Below are 10,048 nucleotides of genomic sequence, written 5' to 3'. Positions count from 1 at the left end.
TATCTATGTGTGTGTGTGTGGTATATGTATTTATATATTTGTAATTAATGAATGTCTACTACAAATTAAATATTAACTAAAGAAATAAAATGAAACAACAGAAATTTCAGTTCACTAGCCCATTTGTTATATGCCCTTGACATGTCATTAAAACTTAGGTTTTCTTCATGTGAATTTAGAAAACTAATTTTTCTCAATGGATAGGTCCATATTATATAGAGCCATTATATTTTCTAGATTTAAAAATGTCATGTAGACTGTTTTCTATATATTTTAAAACATTTGATAACTACAGTCTCAAATAACTGATTTTATATGTGACTTTTAAAATATTTTAAATATATATGATATCTGAAAATATAATTCAAGTAGTAAATTATTACATATTTAAATAGAATTATTATACATCACATTGTCAGCTGCAACTGTTTTAAGAAGGAACATATTTGAGAACTGAATATACTTTTAGTTTGATAATTATTATTGAACATTTTTCTTTCTTTCTGAGGGTAAAGTTAGTTAGTTTGATAATTATTATTAGTTTGATAAGCATTATTGATTATGCCAAAGTCTTTGACTGTGTGGATCACAGTAAACTGTGGAAAATTCTGAAAGACATGGGAATACCAGACCACCTGACCTGCCTCTTGAGAAACCTGTATGCAGATCAGGAAGCAATAGTTACAACAGGACATGGAAAAATAGACTGGTTCCAAATAAGAAAAGGAGTACAACAAGGCTGTATATTGTCACCATCCTTATTTAACTTATATGCAGAATACATCATGAGAAATGCTGGGCTGGATGAAGCACAAGCTGGAATCAAGATTGCTGGAAGAAACATCAATAACCTCAGATATGCAGATGACACAACCCTTATGGCAGAAAGTGAAAAAGAACTAAAGAGCCTCTTGATGAAAGTGAAAGAGGAGAGTGAAAAAGTTGGCTTAAAGCTCAACATTCAGAAAACTAAGTTCATGGCATCTGGTCCCATCACTTCAAGGCAAATAGATGCCTTGGAAACAGGGGAAACAGTGGAAACAGTGGCTGACTTTATTTTCTGAGCTCCAAAATCATTGCAGACGATGATTGCAGTCATGAAATTAAAAGACACTTACTCCTTGGAAGGAAAGTTATGACCAACCCAGATAGCACATTAAAAAGCAGAGACATTACTTTTCCAACAAAGGTTTGTCTAGTCAAGGCTATGGTTTTTCCAGTGGTCATGTAAGGATGTGAGAGTTGGACTGTGAAGAAAGCCGAGCACTGAAGAACTGATGCTTTTGAACTGTGGTGTTGGAGAAGACTCTTGAGAGTCCCTTGGACTGCAAGGAGATCCAACCAGTCCCTCCTAAAGGAGATCAGTCCTGGGTGTTCATTGGAAGGACTGATGTTGAAGCTGAAACTCCAAAACTTTGGCCACCTCATGTGAAGAGTTGACTCATTGGAAAAGACCCTGACGCCGGGAGGGATTGGGGGCAGGAGGAGAAGGGGATGACAGAGGATAAGATTGTTGGATGACATCACCAACTCAATGGAAATGGGTTTAGGTGGACTCCAGGAGTTGGTGATGGACAGGGAGGCCTGGCGTGCTGCGGTTCCTGGGGTAGCAAAGAGTCAGACATGACTGAGAGGTTGAACTGAACTGAACTGATCAGCATGTGACACTTGAATTATTAGAAACTCATTAGATTTTTTAAAATACTTTTGCCTAGTTGTGACTGATGTCATACCAATAGGCAGATATCAAACATATAAAGGAAATTCCTGCTTCTAAATACCACTGTTAATTAAACAGTCAGTTTTAGGTAAATAGTGATGATGAACTATAAAGAAGAAGAGATCATCATAGGGCTTGGTAAGTAAATGAGTTTAGGCACATCATTCTTCAAACCACAACACTGCAAATACTATCAAAATCTCAAGAGTTGAAATGCTTAGCTTTAAAGAAGAGAAACTAATTTTGCATTGTAATTGATGCTATTAAATCGACAAAACAACGTTTTGTAACGTTGACAGAGTGTAGGGACATGGCAGGAAAGGAGGAAAAAGCCAAATATTTTCAATCGCTTAAAGTGTAACATGGATTACTTAAGAAAAAAATTTCCTTTTTATTTTGTAAAATGCCAGCATATTTCAAAGTTATATGTAAATTCATCAGTCAGAAAAGATAATGTAACTAGCTTTAAATGATTTGACTGAGTTCTTTTTTAAATATTTGTTGGTCATGTATAAATCATTTACATACTCAAAATGCATATTCTTGACTTTTTGTAGGCAACAATTTAAATATATTCAGAGGGTTAAATTGTGCTGGGAAGCAGGATAATCCTTCACTTAGCTTATAAATGGTTCTGGGATCTGTTAGCAAACTATGGCTCTGGTTTTAAGAGTTTCCTATCTAAAGCAGGACTTTAATATATGCTAAAATAACAACTTAGTGTTATGCACTCTGACAGGCTCTTAGCATTTATATAAACAATTGATCATTTAAGTTAGTGATCCCCAAATCGATCAGTAGAGCAAATTTGAGTGTACCACCTAGCAGACAAAGTCATCAAATCATAAATTCTTATTTTAAATTGATGACCATAATCTTCGTGTGACTCTTATACTGCCATCAGACAGTTTTCCTACATTTCCCTTTGCTTTTCACTCTCCCATACTTCTAAGTATTTGACATCATCCCTCTTGGCAAAATTTCAAGATCTTATGACTCCGATGCCCTGTCCACACTCAAAGTTGATGATGATGCTTCCTACTTACCTGAGGGAACTCAGTTAATTAGGAAAGTATTTGCGTGAATGCTCATATGCTTTACTCACCACCAGAGTCTACCTATGGTTCTGTCTCTGGACCCCTTGGCCGCACATCAACTTTCTATGTTACTACAGTAAACAATCCTTCCACTTGTGCACTAAATCTTAAGCTTTCTATTCTATCTAAGGACATTACTCTTGAAATTCTCTTTTTCTTCGCAATGTTTTGTTAAGAGCTATACTTGATATATTGACAAATAAGAACTGAGATAAATAGAGCTTTATTATGAGGTTTTATGTTAATAAAATTGGGATTGATAGGGGAATGTAATCTCCTCGGTTCTGTCTCATCACAACAAAGATTTGAAGGGACGGACATTAAAGCCCTCGGCGTGTCACAGCTCTTGGACAGGCCGTGTTATAGTTCTTGGTCAGTTTTATTTAGAAAATAAAGGAAAATACATCCTTGAGGCATAAAGGCATGCCAACCCAAAAGACACAAAGAGAAGAGAGAGAGACAGAAAGTGCGCGCGTGTGGAAGAGAGACAGACTTCCGGTACTTTGGCTCCTTTATTTATATGATTTCTCCTCCCCCTGGGTGTGCCCTACATAAATTGGGCTAGCCAGGAGTGCTGTTTGTTCTACCTGAGGTCCTCACTCTGGTCCTCAGGCCTTCTTTTGTTCTATTTCCGCGGGCTTTTCCCTTCCTTGTTTTTAGCCACTGCCATTCTGGACTCCTTATTTCCTATTTTAACTACCTAACATTCCCTCCTCAAGAGGTGGGAGGCCCAATTCTTTGGGAATAGGGGCATCAAGGTCTCTCTGGCTACTTCCTGTTGAGCTTGAATGACGAGGGGCACTGGGCCTCCCTCTCTTGCTAGTCTCAAGCTTCAGAGTCCTTATAGCAGTGTCCATATAAGGGTGAGTGATATTCTCCATGGTTGGCTGTAGTTTTATATATCCTTGTTGAACTGACACTGCATGTTGTAGCTTGTTAACCTGGGCAGAGACAAAATGTGTTAGACATGGAGCAATCATAAGCAGCATCAATATGGCATGACAAGGACTAGTAGGGGCATTAGCCAACTCCAAATTCCCATCACCAGGATGGTTCAAGTCCCTCCTTGTTCAGGAAGCAGAATATCTATCTCCTGTCCATGTTGGAGTACAACCCCTGGCAAGCTGTGTTGGCTCTTTAGAGCTGTCCTGAGAAATCTTAACCCCAGAAACTAGGTTTTGGAGGTGTTCATTAAAGGGCACTCATTTGTAGTTCTGAGTAGGTATATGAGATCTGCCAGGAGCTCACAGGTGTACTGAGTGTCCTCTTCTGTTTTCTTCCACAGCTTGACTTGTGAGTAGTGAATCCAGGTGTCATGTCCTGGTACCTTGACTGCTGTGGGGGTAGAAAGTATTACAGGGTAGAGGCCCTTTCATGTGGGCTGGCGTTAAGCCTTTGGGGACCCATCTTTCCAGACTTTAATTAGGACTTGAGTCCCTGGATCATATAGTGGTGACTCCTTAGAATCTTTGGGCTTCTGGTTGACACCCCACAAGCGTATATCCTGTTGGAATTGCCCAGTGGCCATGGTATAAGACCAGAGAGTCTTAGCCTCTGGATCTAGGAAGAGGTCATTGACATAAACAAAAGGTCTCCCATAGAGCATCTCATAAGGACTAAGACTAACATATTCCTTAGGAACAATATGGCTGCAGAGGAGAGCTATTGGTAAAGTCTCCTTCCATCCCAGGGAGGTCTCCTGTGTTATCATTTTTATCGCTGATTTTAAGAATTGGTTGGCTCTTTCTACCTTTCCTGAAGACTGAGGCCTCCAGGCACAATGGAGATAATAAGTAATGCCCAATGCTTTAGAGACCCCTTGGGTGATCTTAGAAGTAAATGATGTCCCATCAGAATTTTGTAATGACCTGGGCAGACCAATCTCTCAATGATTTCTTGGGGCAGTGTTTTTACCACCTCCCCAGCCTTCTGAATCTGGGTGGAAAAGCCTTTGATCCATCCTGTGAATGTATCTATCATGACTAATAGGTATTTATACCCTTGAGAAACTGGCATCTGGGTGAAGTCCATCTGCCAATCCTCTCCTGGGTAGGCCCCATGTTGTTGGATGGGCTGGGCCAGATGGGGTCTTCGAGCTCCTTGGGGGTTGTTTAATTGGCAGGTGGGACAAGAGGAGACCACTTGCCTATATAATCATTTGGAGACCTGTTCCCCTGAAGGACTTTCTAGTAATCTTTGGAGGGCCTTTTCCCCTAAATGAGCAGTGGCATGTAAGGAGTTAACCAGCTTCTATTGGAGCTTTCCACACAGATAAAGGACTCCCTCCTTTTGAAACCACCCCATATGATCTTCTTGAAAGCCCTCACTTTTAGCTTTAAGAGTCTCACCTTCAGTATATGAAGGAGTTTCTGGCAAATCAGTCTGTGGAACTAAGGTGGCAACCCCTATTTGGTCATGGTTCTGTAATGCTGCTCTCTTAGCTGCCTGATCAGCTGCTTGGTTCCCTTGTGCCACTTCCATGCCCCCTTTTTGGTGCCCTTTACAGTGGGAGACTGAAACCTCAGCTGGTAGATGGACTGACTCCAAGAGTCTAAGAATTTGATCACCATATTTGATTAGGGACCCTCTTGTGGTCAAGTGGCCCCTTTCTTTCCAAATAACAGCACCAGAAGGGCATACTTGTAGTCAGTATAAATGGCTATTCTTTTTCCTTTTGCCAGCTCTAAAGCTTGAGGCAGGGCTATGAGCTCAACTAATTGGGCTGAAGTACCTGGTGGCAAAGGCTTAGCCTCTATGGTCTCAAAATTGGAGACTGCTGCATATCCAGCTCTTCTTTTTCCATCCAAGACAAAGCTGCTTTCATCGGTGTACCAGATTTCCTCAGGATTGGTCAGAGGATCTTCTGACAATCCCTCTCAGGATTTCGTCCAGTGGTCCATGGTTTCTAGGCAACAGTGAAAGGGGAGAGAGCCCTCGCGGGTAGGCAGGACGGTGGCTGGGTTAAGAACCTCACAAGAGAATACAGTGAGACCTAGATTTTCCTAGATTACTTAGAAAATAAAGGAAAATATATCCTTGAAGGGTATGCCGACCCAAAAGACACGAAGAGAAGAGAGAGACAGAGACAGAGAGTATGCGCGCTCAGGGGGGAGAGAGAGAGAGAGAGAGAGAGAGAGAGAGAGAGAGACAGACCCCTGGCCCTTTGGCCCCTCTTTTTATATGTTTTTTCCTCCCCTGGGCCTGCCCTATGTAAACTGGGCTAGCCAGGAGTGCTATTTGTTCTACCTGAGGTCCTCGCTCCGGTCCTCGGACCTTCCTTTGTTCTGTTTTCACAGGCTTTTCCCTTCCTTGTCTTTCAGCCACCGCCATACTGGACTCCTTTTTCCCATTCTAACCACCTAACAGGCTGTATTTAACATCTGCTGTAGCTATGTATGCCAGAGCCTCAGTTTCCTGCTGTGTCCTCACTTCTCCTGTTGCCTTTGAGTTTCCCTGAGAATACCACTTTAAATACAATTTGTATCTTGCAGCTCTTCCAACTGTAACCCACTTTCCGACTAAAGTTGTTGTTGATGATATGATAAGGCATGGGGGAAGGAAAGAGTTCTCAAATCTTATGATTAAATCTTAGTCTTTTAAGATTGAGAACCTCTGTCCCTCAGTTGTGACCTTCACAAATGTTTCTAAAGCTGACCTTCTGTGATGAGATTAGAAGCCTCATTTAGGAAAATGGGGTCCCACTGTTGGATACTGCTCTCATAAAGACTTCTCCTGGAGTGTGAGATTTTCTCATTAAAAAATTATATAGCTGGTATATTTCAAATGATTGCTCCTTCCTCTCTGCTTGACAGAGACAGGAAGAGATCTTTTTTGGCCCCTCACTATGTGAACCTGAAAGGGCTCCTGGAGGTAAAACTTATGGAATTTTGATGTTACACCCTAGGGTTGTGTCACTCAAGAGTTTTGTCTTGCATACTAGTGCACATCCAGCCCCCCACAGTTCAGGAAAAATGATCCTTTCAGTGTTCCCGCCAGCCTCTGGTTTCAGCAGCTTCTGTTCTAGGTAAGCAGATCTCAGTGAGAACTGGATTTGCCCAGCTCTGCAGATTTCGGGGGGGGGGGGGGGGGGCATTTACCCTGTGACTTCAGTTCTCTGATGATTCCAAGAAAATTTGCTTATTTTTAGCTTGACATTTCTCTTGTAAGGACAGAATGATGATCTCCAAGTATTTTCCTGTCAAAGCAGACACTGAAGCTCCTCTTCTTTCCGTATTCAGACTTTCTTTTCTCCTGAGGCAGTTCTACTAGCATACAAGTATACTCTCAGTGCTACCTACCATTTCAAAAACGGCCGCCTGACCCATGTGATCTCCCCTTTTTTGTTAGTTTCCTTGGATTACTTAAAAAACCTACAGGACTGAGTGACTTAAAACAAGAGAAATTTATTTCTCACAGATTTGGAGATGAGATCAAAATCCTGGTGTGGGGAAGGGCCATGATGCCCCTGAAGATGCTATGGAAGGATCTGTTTCATCCCCCTCTCCTAAGTAGTGGGTTTTAAAATAGCACAATCCTCCTGGAAAGGATTGGGGTAGTTTCTTAAAAATTAAAACACAAATTTATCAGATGCCAAAGCAATTCCACTCTTAGGTATCTGCTCAAGAAAAATAAAAGCATATGTCCACACAAAGATGCATAAATGAATGCTTATAGTAGCATTATTCATAATAATCAAAAAATGGAGGATAAAAGAGGAAGGAGCTTCAGGCAAAAGCACCACAGAGCTTTTGTTTCTCTGCTGCACCCGACATTGATATCTTGCCTACTTCCTGCTTATTTGTAGCCTATAGATTGGTGTGTCCCTTGAATACAAGAAAATGGAAATTGAACAGCCACAGGAAACCTTTGTTCCCAACATCAAAACCAATGGCGAATTTGGTAAACGTCCTGCTGAAGATAAGGAAGAGGAACAAGATTTTAAAAGATCTAAAAACACTGATGAGATGGTTAAATTATGCATTCTGCTTCAGAGCAAGAATGCTGGGGCAGTGATTGGAAAAGGAGGCAAGAATATGAAGGATCTCCATACAGAACTACAATGCCAGTGTTTCAGTTGCAGACAGCGGTGGCCTCGAGTGCATATTGAGTATCAATACTGATACTGAAACGATAGGAGAAATTCTGTAGAAAATCATCCCTACCTTGGAAGAGGGCCTGCAGTTGCCATCACCCACTGCAACTGGCCAGCTCCCACTCGAATCTGATGCTGTTGAATGCTTAAATCACCAACACTATAAAGGAAGCGACTTTGACTGCAAGTTGTTGATTCATCAGAGTCTGGCAGGAGGAATTACTGGAGTCAAAGCTGCTAAAATCAAAGAACCTCAAGAGAACACTCAGACAACAATCAGGTTTCCCAGGAATGTTGTCCTCAATCTACTGACAGAGTCGTTCTTATCGGAGGAAAACCTGATAGGGCTGTAGAGTGCATAAAGGTCATCCTTGATATTATATCAGAGTTTCCCATCAAAGGACAGGCTCAGCCTCATGATCCCAAATTTTATGATTAAACCTATGATTATGGTGGTTTTACAATGATGCTTGATGACCGCTGTGGATGTCCTGTGGGCTTTCCCATGGGGAGAAGAGGTGATTTTGACAGAATGCCGCCTGGTTGGGGTGGGTGTCCAATGCCTCCCTCCAGAAGAGGTTATGATGATGTGAGCCCTCATTGAGGACCTCCTACAGCACCCCCTAGATGAGGAGGAAGAGGTGGTAATAAAGCTTGGAATCTTCCTCTTCTACCACCACCACCACCACCTAGAGGAGGAGATCTGATGGCCTGGGACAGAAGAGGAAGACCTGGAGACCGATATGATGGCATTGTTACTTCAGTGCTGATGAAACCTGGGACCCTGCAATGGATACATGGAGCCCATCAGATGGCTTATGAACCACAGGGTGGTTCTGGATATGATTATTCCTATGCAGGGGTCTGTGGTTGATATGGTGATCTTTGTGAACTTATTAATAGTACACAAGTAACTATTTCCAAATATTTGGCTGGACTTATTATTGGCAAAGGTGAATTAAACAAATTCATCATTAGTCACAAGCTTTGATCAAAATTTATGAGCCTTTTGAAGGACCTGAAGATTGGACCATTACCATTACAGGAACACAAGACCAGATACAGAATGCACAGTATTTGGTACAGAACAGTGTGAAGCAGTATGCAAATAGTGAAGAATTCTAATGCAAGATTTTTTTTTTTTTTTTCTTTTATATAGTGTGAAACAGTCTTCTGGAGAGTTTTCTAAGACTAGTGAAGAACTAAAGGAGTCCTGTGCATTTTTTTTTTTTTTAATCTGCTTCTGTTTAAAAAGCCAACATTCCTCAGCTTCATAGATGTTCTACATTTGAGGTGTAGTGAAAACTTTGCTGTTTACCAGATGCAATGTTTTATTCTTACAAACAGGGGGGTGGGGGAGTGTGGAAAAACTAACACTGAAATTTTGACACAGCAGCATTGTGAGTGAATTTTAATTTTTGTTCATTGTTGGTGGTTTCAAGAAGTTCAGTTCAGTGCAGTTGCTCAGTCATGTCCGACTCTTTGCAACCTCATGAACTGTAGCACGCCAGGCCTCCCTGTCAATCACCAACTCCCAGAGTCCACTCAAACTCATGTCCATCAAGTTGGTGATGCCATCCAGCCATCTCATCCTCTGACATCCCCTTTTCCTCCTGCCTCCAATTCTTCCCAGCATCATGGTCTTTTCCAATGAGACAACTCTTCGCATGAGGTAGCCAAAGTACTGGAGTTTCAGCTTCAGCATCAGTCCTTCCAATGAACACCCAGGACTGATCCCTCTAGGATGGACTGGTTGGATCTCCTTGCAATCCAAGGGGCTCTCAAGAGTCTTCTCCAACACCACAGTTCAAAAGTATCAATTTCTTTGGTGCTCAGCTTTCTTCACTGTCCAGCTCTCACATACATACATGACCAATGGAAAAACCATAGCTTTGACTAGACGGATCCTTGTTGGCAAAGTAATGTCTCTGCTTTTTAATATGCTGTCTAGGTTGGTCATAACTTTCCTTCCAATGAGTAAGCGACTTTTAATTTCATGGTGCAATCACCATCTGCTGTGATTTTGGAGCCCCCCAAAATAAAGTCTGATGCTGTTTCCACTGTTTCCCCATCTATTTCCCATGAAGTGATGGGACCAGATGCCATGATCTTAGTTTTCTGAATGTTGAACTTTAAGCC

The 10,048-nt window shown here is 41.5% G+C and overlaps 1 pseudogene; it reads left to right on the top strand.

Annotated features, from left to right (window-relative positions):
• Positions 1–7,588: 7,588 nt before the first annotated feature.
• Positions 7,589–9,034, top strand: LOC136148065 (heterogeneous nuclear ribonucleoprotein K pseudogene; annotated as a pseudogene).
• Positions 9,035–10,048: the final 1,014 nt, after the last annotated feature.

The sequence above is a fragment of the Muntiacus reevesi genome, chromosome 16, assembly GCF_963930625.1.
Source record: "Muntiacus reevesi chromosome 16, mMunRee1.1, whole genome shotgun sequence".
Classification (NCBI taxonomy): Eukaryota; Metazoa; Chordata; class Mammalia; order Artiodactyla; family Cervidae; genus Muntiacus; species Muntiacus reevesi.
Note: the sequence above shows the minus strand (reverse complement) of the source record. Positions and strands in the feature narration are given on the sequence as shown.